Here is a 21,109-nt window from a genome sequence, read left to right as displayed (position 1 = left end):
ACTCCCAGGATGCGGCTTTCTCTGACATTTCCTCTGCTCTCGGGCTAATAACGCTCCCTTCCAGAGAAGGGAACTCCTATATGTGCTCCTTTGAGGTGCCACATCGTTGCTTAAATTATTGCCAGCAAGGTTATGACATTGAGATCAAATGGAAATGTAAAACAATAAAAGAAACCGTCTGATGTGCTTCAGGCCTGGGTAACTGGTCTGACCTCTCAATACCAGTAAAAATCATCAATTTGGAGGATGGCACACAAAACGGGGCACTTAACTAACTACTGTATAAAAACTTAACATGTGACCAATTAAATATAACTTTTAAATCATTTCATATATCAAACGTTCTGTCTCTATTCATATGTGTTAACTTTTTAATATCAAATGTGAACATTAGGCATGTTTGTTCCAATATCATACATGTAATGAAAACAATGTAACCTGATACTACAGAAATGTTTCAACATTAAGTAAGTGTTTGTGTTGCTAAGTAATTATTTATGTGACGTTTCATACACAGAGGTGAGGCCCATACCTAGCTAGATAGCAGCTGGTCTCTGATTACATGTGGGTTTCTTCTCTTGAGCTGGAGGGACGCAATGCAGTGCATAGAAGTGCATAATAACCATCCTGCTGTATGTTTATTTGTAAGTTTAAAGTGGATCTGTGAAACCAGAAGCTAGCAACACTATACAAATGTCCAAAAATTCAAGAACGTGTGTGTGTGTGTGTGTGTGCACGTGCGTGTGTGTGTGTGCGTGCACGTGTGTGTGTGTGTGTGTGTGTGTGTGTGTGTGTGTGTGCATGTGTGTGTGTGTGCACGTGCGTGTGTGTGTGTGTGTGTGTGCACGTGTGTGCGTGTGTGTGTGTGTGTGTGTGTGTGTGTGTGTGTGTGTGTGTGTGCACGTGCGTGCGTGTGCGCGTGTGCGTGTGTGTGTGTGATGTATGAGCCCAGCTGTGGACGCTGATGATGCGGTGCTGGGCGAGGCACCACAGCGGGCAGGTTCCGGTCCCTCTCGTCACTCCTGCTGGGGCGGTTTCCCTGCTGCAAAGCGAGGCAGTCAGCAAACGTCAGGGTGAATATCACTGACTCCTGCAGAATCTGCGACTGGGCGCGGCGCTCCACAATTCCCATCATATCTCACAGGCTGACTGCCAGTCGCGGCTCTCCACAGGACCCAGAACCCAGAGACAGGCCTGCCGTGAGATCTCGAACAAACGCGCTCGGCCATTTCGTGTTCTTGTGTGTTTTTGCTCGAGCGCTGTGATTGGGTGCCATGAATCCAACAAGTGAGACCCCGCAGCCATTTTTTAACATCATGATCGCCAAACGCCATAGTCGTTACTGTCCCCATTGACCACCCATCTCAGCGTTATCACTCAGCCCGCTGACGCCGCACAAGCCGTCCTCGTAAACACAAACAGATGTCACAGCAGTACAGTGTTACAGTGCGAGCTCGTGAGTGTTTACGTTGAGATCAGCAAAGCCATGAGACCGAGAAATTGTTTTCCTGTCGCCATGTTGGTAAACGCCGGAGTGACATTAGCTGTGAGGAAAAGGCGGCAAACGAGAGGATTCTTCCCGTAAGCATGCCTTCAGGAGCTCCCTGATCAAAGAGAGAAACGAAAAACCCACGGCAGCCCCCTGGCACAGTCTGGTGAATGGTACCCTGCTCCGTTATTTCAAACAACCTTTGTTATGGAGCAGGAATCCTATGTCACCCAAGAAGAGTGGGATCTAGTTTTACTCTGAGCCAGGGGTTTAGTCACTGAGCTGATTATATATATTGATACAAAAACGTAAAGACAATAGAGTTGCATTGCTAGCGGTGGGTGCGAGTTGAATAAAAATATTGCATATCATATTTTATTTCATAAAGCAAAACAAAATGGATTTTTTACTGTTCCTTTGTCAGATACATACATTTAATAAATTGCATATTAATTTCACAATGCTTAACAGTCTCAGAGTCTCAGTACCCACATGCCAAATCATCTTTCAGTGTCTCTAAGTGCCTCAGCTATCGTGGTGTTGCCATCCTGACAGCTGAATGACCCAAATGGTTGGTTCTGGTTGTTATTGGCGTTTATAGCAGGCATTTGGTTGTGAACAACTAGGCTGCTTTCCTCAGCTCTGCTTTGTATTGGATCAAGTGAAACAGGTTTCTGAAACCAACACAGAGTTAAAAAAATATTTTATATACTCTCCATCACGTTGGGTCAGGTCACGCTTATCTCATTGACTGACATTTTCAAATAAGCAAATCTTTGTCAAGAAGGCCGTATTTTTCCCACGGAGATGAGCACTGTTTTTGCAGTGCGTGTTTCAGTCGTAATTATCTTTAATTATTTCTTCATGGGGTTAAAGACTGTGCGTCTGAGCAGGGCTTGCCAAGAGTCCAGTAATGACATCACTGGCTGGGGTGGGTCGGCCCTGAATTTATGGCTCTGTGATAAATGGGCTCCAGCACCCTTCCTGCTGCGGCAGCACCACCCAGCCCAGGTCAGGCCTCGCCCCACCCTGCTCTCTCTGTCCCTCCACACCCCTTCCTACAGCCAAGCACTCGCTCCATTGTTCTCTGAAGTGTCAGGATTCTGAACCGGCCATCTTCTTCTTCTGTTTTTTTCCCCCTTCTCCTTTTTCTTTTGAAGAGCACATGCCAGATGTATTGGCTTTGAACTTTATCACGCCACAGTCTGTGTTTTTTTTTTTTTTTTCTTTCATTTTTTTTTTTTCATTTTGTTGCACTTTCACCATTAGCTACAGCAGCAGCCTGGCACACACACACACACACACACACACAGAGCCTGCTGAGATCTGCCTTCAGCATTTGCACACACAAGGTATGGCGTTTTTTTTTTTTCTGTTCTCACGGGGGTGTCCTTTCCCCAGAGCTGACAGACTGCGTTACATGGCGTTCACACTGGCTGTTGTAACAGCTGCTGTCAGAGTTCATCATGCAGTTGATAATGTAAGGGCAGTCATTGTTTCAGGTGATCGTCGGGTGGTTTATAAGTCGTAGTTATTTTTACAGCAGTGGTCACAATCATTATCATTATCATTCCCACAGGAGTCGTTTTTTATTTTTATTCCAGTTTTTTTTTTCTTGGCCTGTTGTATTGTATAAAACGGTGCCCAGTGTATACTATTTCCAGTGTTATTCTCATCCCTGTTCTGTACAGCAGGATTTTATCAGTTTTTTTTTCCTCTTCGTCTCTCCGTGTCGTGGGAATATGATACCGGGAGGCGTCTGGGACCAGGGAGAAGTGCTGAATTGCACTCCAGTCCTTCCATGGGACGAGAACGATAATATCAGGAACAAAAGAAATATCGAGGGCGCTGCCGAGGGGGAAAAGTAAACTCTAACGGAGCTGGCGGGACGTTTGCTCTAGAACGACCGCAATAAAACCCTTTCCATCCAAGCCCATCCACGACGATGCCTTTTCCAGGGCTCGATAAAACATGTCTTACTTTTTAAGAGCTGTGTTTTATTTCTCTGACCTTATACATCAGAGCTGTATGTTTTGGCAGCCACTGATGAGAGCTCTAGGTAGGTATTCTATCCTGTTCTTTGTTGGGAAAGATCAGTGGTGTCATTCCCAGCTGTGCCGGCAGGAGATGGTCCACAGCCACTGGCAGGATAAAGCGTCACCCCTTACGTGCCGGGTTTTGGGATGGAGAGGTGCTGGTAGCACCATAACAGCATGCAGCAGATGAAAAAGCCGTGCTATGCAGGTCGCTAGCCTGCAGCCGTAGAATCTGCTGTTTCTTCTCATCTCCCTTGGATGATGAGTTCCACACTGTGATGTTAGTGAGCATTCAAGCATTGCTGTTTGAAAAAATAATGAAATTTTTCTGGGGAAGTGTTCTGAAGACACTTATTATCAGACAAAACTTGTTATCAATATGACAAAAAACAGTTTTGATGAACATGGTTATGACACACACATAAGCAATCTAACTGTTAACAATTAATAGCCTAAAGATTAAAGTCAGATTTTCTTAACATACAATGCGTGCTAATATATGGTAGTGTATACAGTGTAAAGGACAGAGGCATTGTACTGTCCATGGTGGATTTCTGGATGAAAGGCAGACACGTATAGGTCTCTCCACCAGGTGAATGCAGCCTGACAGAGCGCTGTAGCCTTGATCTAATGAGGGAGACATCTCCCTCGTGAAAGCTCTGCACCCCGATCAGGGTGTGCTTCTTTGAATCAGTGTAAAAAAGGCACTGAGGCTTTTCCACACGTCCAGCTCAGACACCAGCTCAAAGACATTCATGACACCTGCCAGAATAAAGACAAAAAAACAGTGCTGGGAAATCAAAGTACAATTATAGTGATAGATCTTTTTCACCCTGTTTGTTAAATATCTTGATGCAATAAGCTAATATGCCACAGTAAGCATGTGGGCAGGCATAGGATAAAAATGCTAGAATATCTGTGGGCAAGGTTCTTGACCCATAATGGTCTCAGTAAATATCCAGCTGTATAAATGGATAACATGTAAAATCGTAATTTATGTGAGTCGCTCTGGATAAGAGCATCTGCAAAATGACAGTAATGTAATATCTCTCAGCTGAGGGAGGAAGTCTTATGGCATACGTCTGCCTTGGTTGGACTGTCTCTGGTTTAGCATGCACATTGAATTGATATTAATCATAACAAAGGAGCATTCTTGCATCACATTCTTTGCGTATCATGATGGGAAATCAACAAATTTCTTCTTCATCCACTCGTACTTTAATTATCTTAAACCATCAGTGTATGAAAACTATGACAAGGAAGGATGAAGTAAGGATAAGCCATAAAAATGCCTGTGGCATAGAAATTATTCCCGGCTGTCCAGTGTCTGACCTTTTAAATGAGAGAGAGGCCCGTGGGAGCATTAAAACATTAAGCGAGCAGCTCTTTCCAATGATTGTGCACCAGAGGATCCTCCCTGAATGTATGGACAGCTGTTAGCTGCAGTCTTATTATGAAGGGCGTAATTGGTTTAATTTCCTCAACCAAACCAGAGCAACAGATCCTTCCGGAGACAACAGCTTGATTTATAAATATTCACTCACTCATTAGCTAATGGCCTCCTACAAAATAACCAAGACGTTCTGTTTGTTCAGCTGGGTTTGTTCAGATGGAGAATCTCAGGAACATGACCTTTCTCATGGAAAAACAGCAGCTTCTTTTCTGTGATCAACCTTGTCATCATGTTTGGAGCTCTGTCTAAGAAATTACATTATGCCTGCTATGTGTGGTTTGACAAGTTAACAAGAAAGTTAACATTGTCCATCATATGCATGGACCATTTTTACTGGCCTTGTATTTCATGAAAACTGTAAGACAACATTGGTGAAACATACAAGAAGACGTAGCAGAAGAAGACGTAGCAGCCCTGGAGAGGAGATATTGCTCACCACAGCCGAACTAAAGCTAAGCGACAAACGTCACCCGCACAAAGCAGTACTTCACATATCACTGAAAATAAACAAACCCGCTTTCCCCCTCTGAGCCGGTGTTGTGGGGAATAGGTTCCGCAGCCTTATCTGCTGGTGTGTGGAGATAGGGTCGAGGTGAGGCTCTTAAGCAATCATTACTTGTAAAGCAGAAATATTCCAGGCCGGTAATTTCTCACAATCGCAGGAAGCCTGCGCAGAACTTATGGTGCTCTTGCTTTACTTTAACTCAACAGAAATTTCCTCTCTTGATATGTATCTTCGGGGGTCTTTTCTCCAAACTCTGACGGACATTATAGTCCCAGCCCCGTTGTGAAGTCTATACAAGATCTTCATTTGCCACTCGAGTTTACAGATTAAACATCCGAGTGGCCTAATGAGTCTGAATGTCCAGGGATTGCTCTTATCTGCTCATGTGAAGATTTGTTGAGCAATCATCGGTAAACAAGCAAATGAACTTTCAGAACCCTTTCTTAAAATGAGTCTAACAACAAACAATGCTCTCCAGGAATTTTAAATATTCTAGATATCCTTTCTCTTTTATCGTCCTCTTCATTTTGCATACTCATGAGCACATCATAGTTTGAAAAAATGCATTTTTTTGTGTAAAAAAAAATTGTAATCATGTTGAGAAAAAGGAATATTAAGAGCTCTAAAACAGTTAAATGGGAACAGATTCTTTGCAGAGTCTGAGAATTCTGTAACAGTATTCATTCCTGCGACAGGCAAGACGATCTCCCTGGGATAGCTCGAGAAATCCACTTGACAAACCGTCAAGCTTTCAGCTATGCATGTGTCTCTCAATGTGCCATGCCCCTGGCTAATTTGTCACTCTGTGACTGACAGATACACGTCTAAATAGAAGTTAAAGAGGCAGAAACCTACTTTACAGAAACGCCCAGTTTTACATTACATTAGTCATTTAGCAGACACTCATATCCAGAGTGACTTACATAGTTTTTATCCATTTATACAAATGGACAAACGATCTGCAGTTTCAAGAGCTTCAGGTCATTTTCATCTCACTAATTTTTCTGTTCTTAGCTTCCTTTTGAAAAAAAGAAAAAAGGAGGCTTTATAACTGATATATGTATGGCAATATCAAGTGATATCAAGTCATATTCCAAGAAATAGTAGCTGTTGTTCCCTCCTGGTTGCCTGTTGACAGGTTGGGTTGTGAATGATCACTGACACAGAAGTGGAACTCCAGCAATTTTAAAGGACTTTGCTGCCGGGTGTCAAGTTTGCTCTATATCCGTATCTCTGCGAATGCCTTAATACCCCGGGTATTAGAGGGAGAGCAGTGCAGGACAGTTGACACACAGACACGGGCTCCGGTTACTCCAGTAATGTGCTGATTTTCTCCTTCCTGTTCCTGCTTCCCACTCGCCAGGGTCCGGTTCGATACACCTGTTTGAGTGCGCTGGCCGGAGTGGCCTGCACACGTCACTGGCTGTCCTGACTGACGCACTTGGCTTGCTTATGCAACCCCACTCTGAGAGATTCAGATGGATGCAAGGCTGCCAGGCAACAGTCAGTCTGACATCATACACAGCGAAGGCTACATGCCAGGTGGAAAAAAAGCCCATCATTGACCTGTGAATCATACCCTTCTCCCAGATCTGCGTCTCAAGCTGCAGACTGTTTGAAGCACAGTGACTGCTGGGATCTTTATTCTCATCCCTGAAAGGTTTCATTGTTATGCATGTCTATTAATAAGCCTGACACAAAGATCTGTAGCTCCACACAAATGGCAAAGTGATTTTAGTGGAAATTACATCCATTATTCACAGAAATAACAGCCAGATTTGCACTGCGGAAAAGGACAAGGTGAGAAGTGAAGCTCCTCTCCAGCTTCCTCTCATGACTCCTGTTTTAGGTTGTATTTTTCACTGTATTACATTTAGTCCATAATATTGTTTCATAAAAGGTACGCTCTGTACATTTAGACTAACCTGTGCTGCTTCAGTGACTTTCTAGTGATGTCAGTTTGTCATGCTGAACATTGCATAGTGTTTAACACCTTTGGGATGCATGCTGTGGACAGAGTCAGGTGTTTCCCAAGTCCTGGAATGACCAGCTCCAGCCCCCTCCAACAGCCACAATGCTCAGGGGTAGGACAGCAAGGCCAGAGCTCTCTCAGATTTCAGCACCTGTCCTTGGTTTGGCCAGGGTGGCGGCCAGTAACGGGGAAACAGGAGGCGCAGATTCTCAGAACCATCCAAGGCCAACGCTCCAGCGACCACGTGGCCAACTGGAAGTATCTGAACAACACAGGATTCTTAGCTAGACGACTGCAGTCACCACCGCCACCACCGCCAACTCCCTCACAGCTGTGCGCTGAGCTGCACCCTTCTGCCACGTCTCCGCGGGAACGGGCATCGTCAGTCCTGAGTGACCCAGCCCCTTCACATCATTTCTGTTTTACAAACGTTTCCATCTCCTGCCCTAAGTAGAAGCTTCTGCTCCCCCGCGAGCTCCTGCAATGCACCGCAGTTGGCTGAGGAGGCCAGAGAAATCTTGCCATTGAAAAACCCATTAAGATTTTTTTTTTTCCTAAGATAAGCGTTTGTTTACACTGCCCGTGAACACAAGCTGAACTAGTAAACAGCAAACCGTCTTCAGAGATTACTGCAGAGGCTAATAAGTTTGGCTTGCATCCTAAAGCTACACGCTCCCTATCAGCACGGTCTCACTCGCTGTTTTATTAAGCCGGGACCCTCCCTCCCGCTCATTTCCTGCACTATCACACACAGGGGTGATTAGATTGGAGGGCCCACAGGCAGGCGCCTTCCCATCCTGTCTAACTCTGCCACAGAGCAGAAAACGCCGAGGGTCAGGACCTCAGTCGACGCGCACGCTGACCGTCCAGCAACGCACGCTGTCCTCCACCGCGTATCTGCAACAAGCGCGCCGTGCGCACACATTCAGCATACACACGCAAAAATGCTTTTGAAATAGGCAACTAGAACTTTCTTTTTTAACGTACTTAACCTTTTTTTGGAAACTTTAAGTGTAAAACGTTCCTTGGAAATATGCTGTATCGCATCAAAGTGCGCAGAAAACTGACTTTGATGTTTATTGCACATTAGGCCGCCCTTTAAACTGATGACGACAGCAAGGGGTCCCAGGCGATAACACGCGCCCCGCATTTCCACACTTTACCCATGTAAGAATTTAAGCGCAGATTTCCTGGAATAATGTCAGCCAGCTGATGGTGGTGGATGACTCTAGCAGAGTTTCCCATGAGGTCATCTCTTTAATTGTGCCACATGGGATACTGCTTATTGTGTTTCAGTGGGAAAAAAATCAGTGCATAATTAAACACTGTTGAATGCTTTATTCTCCCTCAGGCAGCCCTGTCTTTGGGATGGGCCATTGTACGTCAGAATCGTCCTGCCCTCACATCGTCTGTGAGAGCACGAGGCTAGGCGGATGCAGTCCTCTGACACATCTGCATGGCAGTATGGTGGTTTTCCACACTATGCGGGCACTGTACTACAGTGGGCTCTCATTGGAGGGTAGCCGCTAATCCTCTGACATCACCCATGCAGTCACAGGTGCCTGAAGAATCACAGGGGGGCCTCAGAATGGTCAGAAAGGGAAGCCCTGCCTCACCAGCCCCTGAAAACAATACAAAACGACAAATTGCTCTGGCGCTGTGGGATCCCAGTCAGTGTGGGATAACGGCACTGCCAGTTTCGAGCTAAGCCTGTAGGGCTCAGCTACTGCCCCCAGTGAAAACCGTCCCTGTCGAGCCTCATGGGGCCCCTAACATCATTAATCATAAACAGAATACTGTACAAATACTCACTGTGGGCATAACATGTTCTGAATGTCCATTATACCCGTCTCATACCTATTCATTTTTCAACAACCAGCCAAGGTACCTGTTATTTAGGTTTATGGAGACAAGGGTGTCTCAGGCAGTCTTGCCAGCACTATTTTACAGAACTGTTCTCACAAGCCTAGTGCAGGGTAACATGCACTATACGCATATTGATTGCCATTGCTGAAATGATTTTACATCATTCAGCTATGCTACATTCAGTCCAGAGTCCAGAAAATGTCAGAGACAAGAAAATGCATTTTAAGCAGGGCTCACTGCAGGCCCAGTTGCTGGGGCAACCGAATTTCACCAATCAAGAGGTTTTGGCAATCATTTCATATTGCTCAGTTACCCAACTTGGCAACCAAAAATATGTAAAAATGAACAAACAAAAAGCAGTAAACTACTAGCAATCAATACATGAACACTGTAATTGGAGTAGCCAACATATCTCTGAAACGCCCATCTTTGTGCTGTGTATCACTCTTCAGACATGTACTACAGTGAGACAATACTCCGCTGATCATCTTGTAGTTCTCAGCCTCATCATCAAACAAAGAGTTCTCAGCATTGTCTTCAAGTGAACAAAAATCTTTGCCACCTACAGATCGTATTTTTTTCGTATATCTTTCTTACATCAGAAGCTGTTTCCTTAGAAAAACAATACAATGTCAGTTGCTTTGTGTTAGTAGTTCTGATGTTGAATTGTGGCTTCTTCAATCAATCAAGCTAGCTAGCAAGTGTTCCTACAATTTTCTGCATCCCAGGGAGCTATTTAGTGTATTGGCCCCTACTGTGACAAGGCGAATTCATTTCATTTAGTTCGCTAACCTGGTTTTATTTCTAGCCAGCTGGCTAGCTCATTACCATATATTCAGCTTGGCTCAGGCGCTGTTCATTTTGAGAAATACATCTGCATATTGATGAGGTTTTTTACAGTCAAATAACTTTTCTGACTGGGAAAGCACTACACGCATATTATTCTGTGTTTCTCCACTTATGTAGGCTAATGGCTATGAAATGCAAAAGGCCTAAATGCACAGGATTTGCTTGTTAATGTTATGGGTAATTGCTACTTAGTGACCTTGATTTGTATTGTAAAGAAGAGATTTTAGCTTGAGGAGAGAAATCTGTACACCTCCAATTTTCTTCCCCCAAATCCGTTTCTACATGATTTGTCTGCATATTATTTTATGGCTTCTAAGTTATTATTAGCCCAAAGAAAAAGAACCCAAACTTACATTGCAATAAAAAGGACAAGGAAAAAAATAGCTGAAAATATGCAGTGTTAAAACGCATCAACCATGTTGTCTTTTGGGGAAACAAAAATCGGATGTCTGTTTACCTAAAATTTCAAAGCATTGAGCCCTGTTAAGGACCATCATCTTCATCAGTGCTTCTGTGTATATCAAGCCCTATTTTAATCTGTGTGCTAATACATTTTAGAGACCTGCATTCATTTGTGCTTTAGAAAGTTATGCATTACAGCTTATTTTTAGCCATTCTGCTTTTTCATCTGGTTAAGCTCAGAGAACTTAAATCCTCTTCTTTTAAAGGCAGAACAGAGGGCTGTCAGGGGCAGCATGGATGCAGACGCTGTGCAGTAAAGAGAGACGCTTCCCTCTTTCAGCCTTGCTGCTCCACTTTCAGAATTGGATTTCTTCATTTATTTTTTTTTTGTGTTACTTTCCAAGGGACAGAGCATTCAAGGTTTGTTAGGAGCCTGAGGGAGAATGGACGCACTGATCCATGAGGAGGAGCGGTGAGCCTCTGGTATATTTCACAAGCATCCCTTCCTGTTTCAAAACAGCCCCGAACAGAGAGGAGGGCTGTGAACGATGCGATTTGGACCACAGGGTGTCTGCGGCCCGCAGCTCTGGGATCCAGCCATTACATGACATAACACACATGCTTCATCTGTTCCACGCGACGGCTGCTGCCAGCAGTGTGGGGCTGCGCCAGCGTAGTGCATTTAATCTGCTCGTCTCCAAGGGCTGCATGCAGCGTGCAGGGAAGCAGCAGCTCTGAGCCCGGGACAGGAGTGTGTAAAAGATCCGTCCACAATCCCTGATGCTAAACGCATATGACACCGCCCTCAGGCTGCCTCCTCCCTATTAGGGTGTTCATTAGTGTGCTACGCCTGCTATTTGGCTCTTCGGGAGGAAGGGCGTCTTGACAGCCACCGTTGGATGGAGAGTGAATGAAAACGCTGACCTGAATGATTTGCAATGGATGACTGGCATGTCTATTGTCTCCTTGATGAAGCCACTTCATGTTGATGAAATCTTTATGAATTATGGCACCCCGCTGAGGAAAGATCTGTGTATGTGGCTGGGGGGGGGGGGGGGGGGGGGGGATAATTACGGATGCGGGAGATTTTATTTCATTACATTTACATGTTTTGTCCTTTTTACGCGAGAGTTAAAATGCAGCTTTGTTGGTGATTTTGAAACGTTATGATGGGATGAATATTTGGCTGGACTGTCTGCTCCCTATTGCTGCAGACAGTGATGTAATACTCCTGCTGTGGGGGGTGGGGGGTGGGGGGGGGGGGGTAGCAGAAGCACGGGAGAGCTGTAATTAAAGTGTGACAGCTACCAACGGCCTTCAAAGTGAATAATATTCTGTTCAGTGGGGATTGCTCTAAAGTTTGGCACGAACCACTGAGTGCTCATGAAAGCCAGCCTGAAACTCGATTTCACTCCCAGTGACTCCACATGTATTTCGTGGGTTTTCTCCAATCACAACCACGGCAGAGCCGTGTGTCTCCCACGTCGCGGGCGTTCAGTCCTCTTGTGCTTGGCTGTGTCCGCCGGCCAGCGCGAGTTCACTGAACTCCTTCCTCTCCTGTCACGTAAGTGCACAGGCTGTAACGAGCTCCGCAGCGTCGGGCAGAACGCCGGGTCTTTCGCCACGGGGGTCCGGGTTGGGAAGTCACGATCAGGGACCTGCTTCCAGCTGTACCCCCCTCAGACTGTGCGGTGTGCTCCCAGCGGGCGCTAAATCACACAGCAAAGGAACATGCCAGGATCCAACTCTGCATAACTGGGCGGGAAAGGTGGCTTTCGCACACATAACAGGGGGGGATAAAAACAGAACAGGCAGACTGCAGGATGGAAGCTCTGGGGTCTTCCGCACCACAGAGAGAGAGGGGAACATTGCAGGGGGTGTCTGGCTGCGGGACAGGGCTAGCCAGGCAGAACGACCGAGGCGCTGACATGTATTGGGTGCTAATGACACGTGTGGTCACATGACCTGGAGAGACTTGTGACCATGATCACCAGAGTTCCGCTTACCGCTAACAATATGAAAAAACAACAGGAGACTTAAGAGGTTAGGCAGAGGAATATGCCGGGTGTTTATCTGGGTGGTGGGTAGGCCCCAAGAGAATAGTCAGGTCTACAGCAGCATTTAAGACTATTTTATAGTCATTAATACACCTGATTTGATTTGGTGAATAGGAATTTTCAATATGAGTAAACTATGGGCATATCTTTTCTGTGTTCCTCCCTATTGAATGTTTACACTTTTGTAATCTCTTAATTAATAATTATAATTAAAAATAATTTCCCATCGACTGGTATAGTGATGTGTGTATTCTTGTCATTGCATTTCTTGATGAAGCCTTTGGTACTGTGACTGTACTGAAACATAACTCAGTGATCACTGAATGAGCTGGGAATGAATTTGATGGACCGAGCAGTATAGGACAGAGCGATTAAAGTTCAGTGTATATAGTGTATTGAGATTAAGTGCATTTAGTGTATTAAAATTAAATGTATTTTGCCTTCAAGCAGGAATCCATGAGCTTTAATTATCATTTTCAGCTTCTTCGGTTTCACGGATATTTCAGATATCTTAAGTCTTTAAGAGGCTTATTGTTAATTGGAACGCCTACTCGCATTAATGTTAGTGACACGCACATGCTGTGGTCTGTACGGTCTGTCTGGTTGGGTCTGAATATCTGTGTTTATTCGAATTTTCTCTTTTTTTCCCTGTTTTGGAAGAGAATACGGAGCTGTGTTGCAATGCGACGACGTCTGTTGCGAAAGTATAATATGATATCGCCTATTTTGTCATTCCGTTATTTTCAATGCGCCATCACTTTCATCACCTTTAACTGCTTATTCATCTCATGCTCTTTTAACTGTCAGTTTGTTTTTTTTGCGGTTGGTGATTTTGGAGCTATTCATTTTGATAATGTCGTGAAGTCAGGGCAGCCAGCCGGTGACAGTCGCTGGCGAAGTTAAAAAAAGAACAGCCTGTAGCCGTCTTTCGCAATGAGGAAGTGGCGCATCCGTTCCCTCCAAACGGAGCTGAAAGGTTTCCATTGTTTACTGCGGGACTCGCCGTCGCGCTTGTAAACAGAGTGACAAAGTGCAGGCACAATGCCCTTGTTTTTCTGCGGTAGTCATGTGTGTGGAAGCACAGGGCTGTGTGTATTTAGCACGGTGTCAGCCTCTGGGCAGGGTTAGTAGGCAGGGAGGGTAAATTAGTTCATTGCACATGAGGGTAGGAATGTGAGAAATTGCACAGTTTGCAGTTTAATTAGGAGAAATGCTCTGCACCTGTGCTGTCTGTCCTGCCACCTCTCTCTCTCTCTCTCTCTCTCTCTCTCTCTCTCTCTCTCTCTCTCTCTCTCTCTCTCTCTCTCTCTCTCTCTCTCTCATCGTTATTCTGTCCTGTCGTTATTCAATATACAAATCAGTGTATTTGATTTTAGCTGGATTGCACTGGTGGAAGTTTTTAGTGCATATGCAGTGTTTGGGCAATAACGGGCAACTCAAAACACAATGTTAAAGTGATGACCGAGAGTGAATGTTGAGAGAATGTTGATTTGCTATAAAAATTGATCATGGTTTGTGTTTCATCAGCTTCTTCCCATCTAAACATTTCTATGAGCCAGCAATTTACCAATACCACTGCTATGGGTTTACCTTCTCATGCTGGAGAATGACAGCACCAAACTGCTGCCGTATTAACTGAAGCTATGCTATATTGCATAAAGATGTGGGAGTAGAATTTTGCAGACAATCCCCGTGTAATTAAGGAAAACTAGATAAACTGGTCTTGTCCACAACTATAAAAACCTCGCATACCACTTCCTTTCTGCGTCAGCTGTTCACGGCATCCCTCCTCCACCCCATCTCCCCCCTTTCTGTCCCCTGTTTATGATGTCCACACAGGGGATCAACCACCTTGGGCCACAGCCAGACATCATCCCCTCATCACACTCCCAGCCAAATAAAGTTCTATAAAGTTCTGCTAAAACTGTGCTTCAATTTTATGAAAATGTATATCTACTAAATGGTCAAATTGTACAAAGATACATTCACCCCTTCATAAAGGCAGTGTTTTCAGAATCTTCCATTAGTTTTTTTTTCCTTTCCCTGCTTTGGTCAGCCCCTCTGTGGTGTATGTGATGGTGAGCTCCGAGTCTCTCTCTCAGCGGTCTGTACATGCTAATCCGAGCCTGTCCCTGCTCGGCCTTTCAAAGGCAAGTGTGAACAATACCAATGCATGAAACCAACCTGATGGACTGTATACGAAAGGCACAAAATTACAGCCTGGGAAACAGCTTAGACTCAAAAGGAAACTGAAGGAGAGATTGACTTCATCCAATCGATGGTAATGCCCACATACTCCATATGCAATACCTCTAACAGCTGTTTGGCTTAGCAGTGTTTCTGGTATTGGATGGCACTTAGCATATGTGGACATAAATTTCTTTTAACCAAAATCATACCACCAAATTAGAAATACTGAGTGTGTGTGAACTATTGTCGAGGAATGGTTTGTGTTAATGAGATTTAGATAAATTATTTTATTCCATGTCAATAACAAGTCATTCTCAGATGAAATATTGTAATTATAGTATAATAACAGTATTCCTTCATGGTGGACAACCTCCATGATAACGTATAAAGATTGACATTTAAATCTCACAATCTCTTGTCTTGACCCATTGTCTGCCATTACTGTCATAGCATTATAGGAAATCACATTATCAGATGACATTATCTGGTTTGTAGGCAGTCCTCTAGGACAGCCTGCATCGCATATTATCCATTTATACGCCTGAATGCTGTATTTAGTGGAGCAATTCAGGCTAAATAGTTTCCTGGGATGTATAATGGTTTTGTCAAATACCTGGGAATCAAACCTAAAACCTTCTGAGTGTAAGCCTGCTTAACCACTATGCTACATGATCACATGTCTTTCCACGACTGCCTGCAACAGGGAAGATGCAAAGGTATGGATTACATGACTTAACGGTTTAATTACAGGAGGTCCATGCCTCTTAACTCAGTGTCTGATTCTTCCTTTACAGATAGGAAATGATAAACAGGCTTGTTTTTAAAATGTATGGTGCTGAAGGGTGTAGGTCCCCAGCACAATGTGGGAACCCTCACCCTTATTGCCTTATGCTGAATAATCACATGATTCATGTTAAGTTACAGCACACGTAAGAAAGCAATTATGTGAACATCTGTCTAAGATTTAAAAAATGATTTAGTCATCTCCTCAAAGGTTTTTTTTCTTTTTCTTTACCCTGAGGGCTGTTATGTATATCTGCAAAATGCGTATATTTTTCTGACTCAAATCAACATTGTTCTGCTTTCCAAATGGTCCTTTAAATTACATTATTTCTTTATACCATCATGATTAACTGTTCTCTGAAGATTAAAAAAAACATTGATTAAATAAGATCCCAAAGACAGATATATTTTTTTGCATGAGAGCTCTGTCTATAATCTCTCTTTATCTAATAAATGTGTTCTACCCACATGCACAATCATCTTTACAGTATTTGTAGGGAACAAAGGTTGCCCATATGAGTGTACCAAAATCAGACTGTAAAAATCGGATGGCTGGGTTAAGCACTGTGGGGTACTTTAACGAGTGGGCTGACAAAACCCTCCACAAGCGGAAAGCAGGTACTCCACTCGGTGTGTATGAACCTTCCAGGGCATCAGTGACATACAGGCACGTGTCACCTTCATAAAAGGTCCCGCGTGGCTGTTTACACATCACTGACAAATATGAAAATGATTGGATGGGAGGGGACAGTAGATAAAAAAACAAACAATGTTACCAACTGTGAGTGTACTTACCTGTAGGAGCAGATAAAAAGAAGGAACAATTTTGCCTACTGTGAGTGTACTTACCTGTAGAACACATAATGAAGGGGGACAAGGGTCCCAGCTGTGAGTGTACTTACCTGTAGGAGTAGATAAAAAAAGTAACCTGTAGGAGTAGGTGAGTGTGAATGCTGAGGGAGAGTACATTATGGAGAGGACTTTATGTTCTTCTCAGATTATTTGACAATAATGACAGGAGCATCCTAAATTTTGGAAAGTAGGCCAATACACATCCGGATCCTGATTATAAACACATTTCTGTAAAAATTTGCAATTACAAAAACATCGTCCTCTAAATAATTCATGTATTACATTCCGTTTGAAACCCTGTACATGGCACACTCTAAAAGACATCACTTGTGGAAGATTGGAAGGAAATCTCTCTGAGGGTGTGTACTGCGGTTAAAACTCGAGAGCTCTGACATTTCTAAAATGTAACCATCCCCGCAACTGGACCTAATCTTACAAATAGTAAAGAGAAAAAAAATTCAGATTCAGGGTTATGAAGTTTAAGGAAACATGTAAATAATCAAGCATTGCTAATTAACTGAGCAAATACTTACATTTTACATTACATCATGTTTGACAGAGTTGTCAGTGTCACATGTTAACTTGCCGCAAGATTAATTCCCAGATCAAACACCCAGAGTTAACTGAGTATGTCGATAGTTTATTACAGAGTGAAATCAAGTGAGTTCCTTTTGATCTCTGATTTGGTTGGTTTCTGTGCATGCGCTTAGGAGAAAAAGAGGCACAGATGTTTGCTTCCTCCATCAGGACAGATTCCAGCAAACAGCAGTAAAGCGCACCAGACCGCCAGATAAATGTTTCTGAAATAAATCTCATGCCAGGAAACCACCTGCACTGCAAACACTGCATTCCTACTAGGTGCACATTGTTTTGCTACAGAGCACTTCATAATTCCTACTCACAGTTGTGAGAAATGGTTCTCTGCTGCGAACAGTGTGTGCATCAGCCTGTGCTGTCCTCAGCCTCAAGCTGAGCTTCTGAGTACAAAGCAGAGCGTTTGGGCAGGAGCGAGGCTGTGTTTCTCCAGCTCTCTGTCACGGTGACAGTGACAGCGGTGGCGGAGAGACATCCGTCGCTCCCGAACGCAGCGCTAATGTTTTCCGCTGTGGAGCTGCCGAGGGCCGGAGCGCTGGGAGCCATGGGGCAGGAAGGGAAGCATCCGCTCCCATTTCAGCAGACGCCATCGGCGAGAAGGCACGTATGCCGCAGATAGCCGGGAAAGCTTTCCACACCTACCCACAGGCACCTTCGTTTCCTTTACAGGACAGCTGAGAGTGTCACTCTGTGTCACCTTTCCTTGCTGATGTATTTGTGACAGTGAAGACACTGAAATGTACAAATTTGTGCCTAAGTTTAGAATGTGAACTTGCTTTACTTTACTTTACATTTGTTTAGCAGATGCTCTTATCCAGAGCAACTTTTAAGTGTGTGAGAACAGAGGTGTATCCATCCAAGATGAGCAACAGTCCCAGACCTGGGTTAAAAGCACTCCCTGACCAAGTCCACACACAACACCATTCAAGCACAAACACAGTTTAACTCATGCTAAAATCATGAATGTAGATTTAAAAAAAACACCTTCATCATAGGATTATTGTCAAGATGAACAACGACACAACTGATCTTCTAGACAACCACTAGACCGTAGAAAGTGCGAGATTGTATAGTTTAATATTTCACTTGGGTTCACTGGGGGCCAGTGGGTGTTAAAATAATCACTGTAGTTTGGTTTAGTTCCGACTCTCTCATTGGAGCAGAGGTGTCTGACACATTACAGCACTGAGGAAGCATCTGGCTAGCTGTGTCCTTGGATATTTTTTCTTCCTCACAACACAAAATCCCACAGATCTCTTAAATCATTCTGGGACCTCAAACTCTGGACATTTTTACTGTACTGTACATTAGTGAAGTGTACCACTGTTTAATTTTGTCAAGGGCTTTTAATATCCATCAGTTATGTTAAAAGATGATATAGTCTTGTAAGAAACATGAACAAATACACAAGAAAATGCTACAAATAGTGAATTCACTTTTCTGCCAAATCAGTTAAGAACAGAGCAGTTGAATTATCACTGTTATCACTGGAACAAAAAATAAAGAGCCAAGGAATCTCTTAAGTGAACATTTCATAAACATTTGTTTTAACAATAACTGTATCCTTAAATAGCGCACTGGGAAACGTTCTACAGTGTATCTTTTCAACTTACCTTCAAATCCAAGATTTCTCTAACATTGCACCTTCCAGTAATCATGTGGTATAGTTATTCTTTCCCACACTTGTAAAAGCTGTTTATGAACAGTGAGGAAAAAACATTTTTTAGGGTGATTAATCCTCCTTTGTTACCTCTGTTTTTGGAAGTGCTGGGGCCTTGGACTGCACTGTAGAGGTGGGAGTGCTTGGGAGACTGGCTGCCTTTTGCAGAAGATCATTACTCACCATGCTGTAGTAAAGGTCACTCGGGCTCACCTGACTAATATGCTTGGCACTTAGGCATACTATTTTACTGTATATTTAAAAATATTAATTCAATATCTTACTAAACAAAATTTTTATCAAAAAATGTTTAAGTGGGTTTTATTTCCAATGCAAAACAAAGTTATGTATTTTTTTTTGGAAACCCTTAGAGGAACACTACACTGGGGCAAATGGAAGGGGCAGTGGATCCAAGGAATGCTGGTTGTCATGCAGTTACTAAGGAAGTGAAGTCATGCTTTCCTAACGTACTCACCCGTGACTGGCCAGGTGATGCTTAAAAAGTGTAAGAAACTCCCTTCCTGGTCAGCTTTCTGTTGCCCGCTATCCTTCGCACGGGAGCCGGCTGTCCGAAATGGGAACAGGAAATGCGAGGGGTGGAATGGTGAGGAAGTGGAATCAGGACCTTCTGGCTTAAGATGCGAAAAAGAAGCAGCACATCGAGCCCCACCTTTTCTGGGTTCTTCATAGTTTTAAAAAAAAAAAATTGTAGGTGATCTTGGGGAGTAGTTTGTTGATAGTAACACCAACAATACTTTCTGTAGTTATTTATTTTTAGTAGAGATGTAACAAGCCATTTTCAAACACAATTTGACTTTCCAGGTTCCAAGTGTGTACTATATGGATAAATAAAAAATATGGAAATAGAAAAATATAGATCAATATGTTGCTGTTATATGTGCTCCCTTGGTTATTAAAGTCGGAGGCTTTTACTTTGAGCTCGTAAGCACATTAAGATTCTTGATACTCGCTACTCAGTAGGAGAGCAATGCTGAAATTTCGGCTGGGCTCCTGCTGCGTTACAGAGGTTATGAAACTGGGGAGTTGTCCCATGTGTCATCACCCCTGGTGCAACATTCTCGGAGCCACACTGGACCACCCAAGGGTCACCGATGCAGCCCTATAAGGCGATAAGGCTCTTACTGCGCACATGAAGCAACAAAGTGACCCAGCTGTTTCTCTTCTTTTAACACACAGCCATGGTACGTGAAGGCTCTTTGAAGGGATTCAATAAACTCTCCTGCTCTTCCCACAGCTTAATAAATTCCTCATTATGTGTATTTTTTCATTTCCACATTCCCTGTTTTGCCTTTTATCTTTGTCTCTTGCATTTATTTCCTATAGTTCTACCATAAGCACTGCTTGCAGAAAACTGCAGTTTAGGATTTATTTATTTTGATTGTTATTACTGCATGGTTATTTTTCATTGGCTGTTAGAAGTTCCTTGTCACTTGTGAAATCCCGCGTAGAAAGTGACATCCACTCAAACCTCAAAGAACAGTTATGGTCCCTCATAAAACTTAACTCACTACACAATCTAGGGTAATAAGCTGAAGCTTGATTCCAGCATGTGCTTTTCTAGTTTTACCAAGAATCAGAGTAAACTTGTGGCAAACTGGGACAGTTGATTTAAAGAGCTAATGTTGTAAAGTATGTACTAAGCTTTCAGGACATTCAAACTTTCAGACTAAAAAAACTTTAAAGCAGAGGGCTAACTTTGGCCATTCAGACATTAAAATGTCTGTCTCTCACAAGCGGTTGGTGCCTAGCATTTTGGAGATCCAATCAAGATTGATTAAGCACTCAGGAATGAAATCCATCAGAAATAGACAGCTGTCTCTGTACGGCAGTTCCACTCTGCAGAAAGATGGGCCAGTTATCTGAAAAGGAACCATCCGTGACTGCCACTCCACAACCGAAATCAAAATGAAGTCTTGCTACTGTAACATTTTCACCTGGCATGACATATCCCTTCTTCTTCACTGCTGTAGCCGGCAAAACCAACCCTTCACTCATATTTCCTAGTTCATGATTCCACAAATATCCCCATGTAAATGTTTGCTTTAAGATCTGAGAAATGATAGTAGTCTTGACATCATCAGATGTTTGCCACCACAATAAAAAAGAAAAACTAAATTGATTGAGCTCTCTTCTCTAATTTCATTTTAAGCTAAATACTGCCTGAAGTCTATTGCATGAACTACTTTTTAGCTTTTGCATACTGTCTTGTTTATATTGTCAACATATTAACACTGGAACTTTTTTTTTTACTTGATAGTAAACATTGATAGACTATCTCAGCTTGCATCATTGATTCTGAAGTAACCTTACATGCTTCTTACATCGTTTAGCCAGTATGTTTTCTTAACATTCTTCTTGCATAAAAATATACATAACAAAA

This window comes from Megalops cyprinoides, chromosome 11 (assembly GCF_013368585.1).
Source record: "Megalops cyprinoides isolate fMegCyp1 chromosome 11, fMegCyp1.pri, whole genome shotgun sequence".
NCBI lineage: Eukaryota > Metazoa > Chordata > Actinopteri > Elopiformes > Megalopidae > Megalops > Megalops cyprinoides.
The sequence above is the reverse complement of the archived record's forward strand: the minus strand, read 5'-3'. Positions refer to the sequence as shown.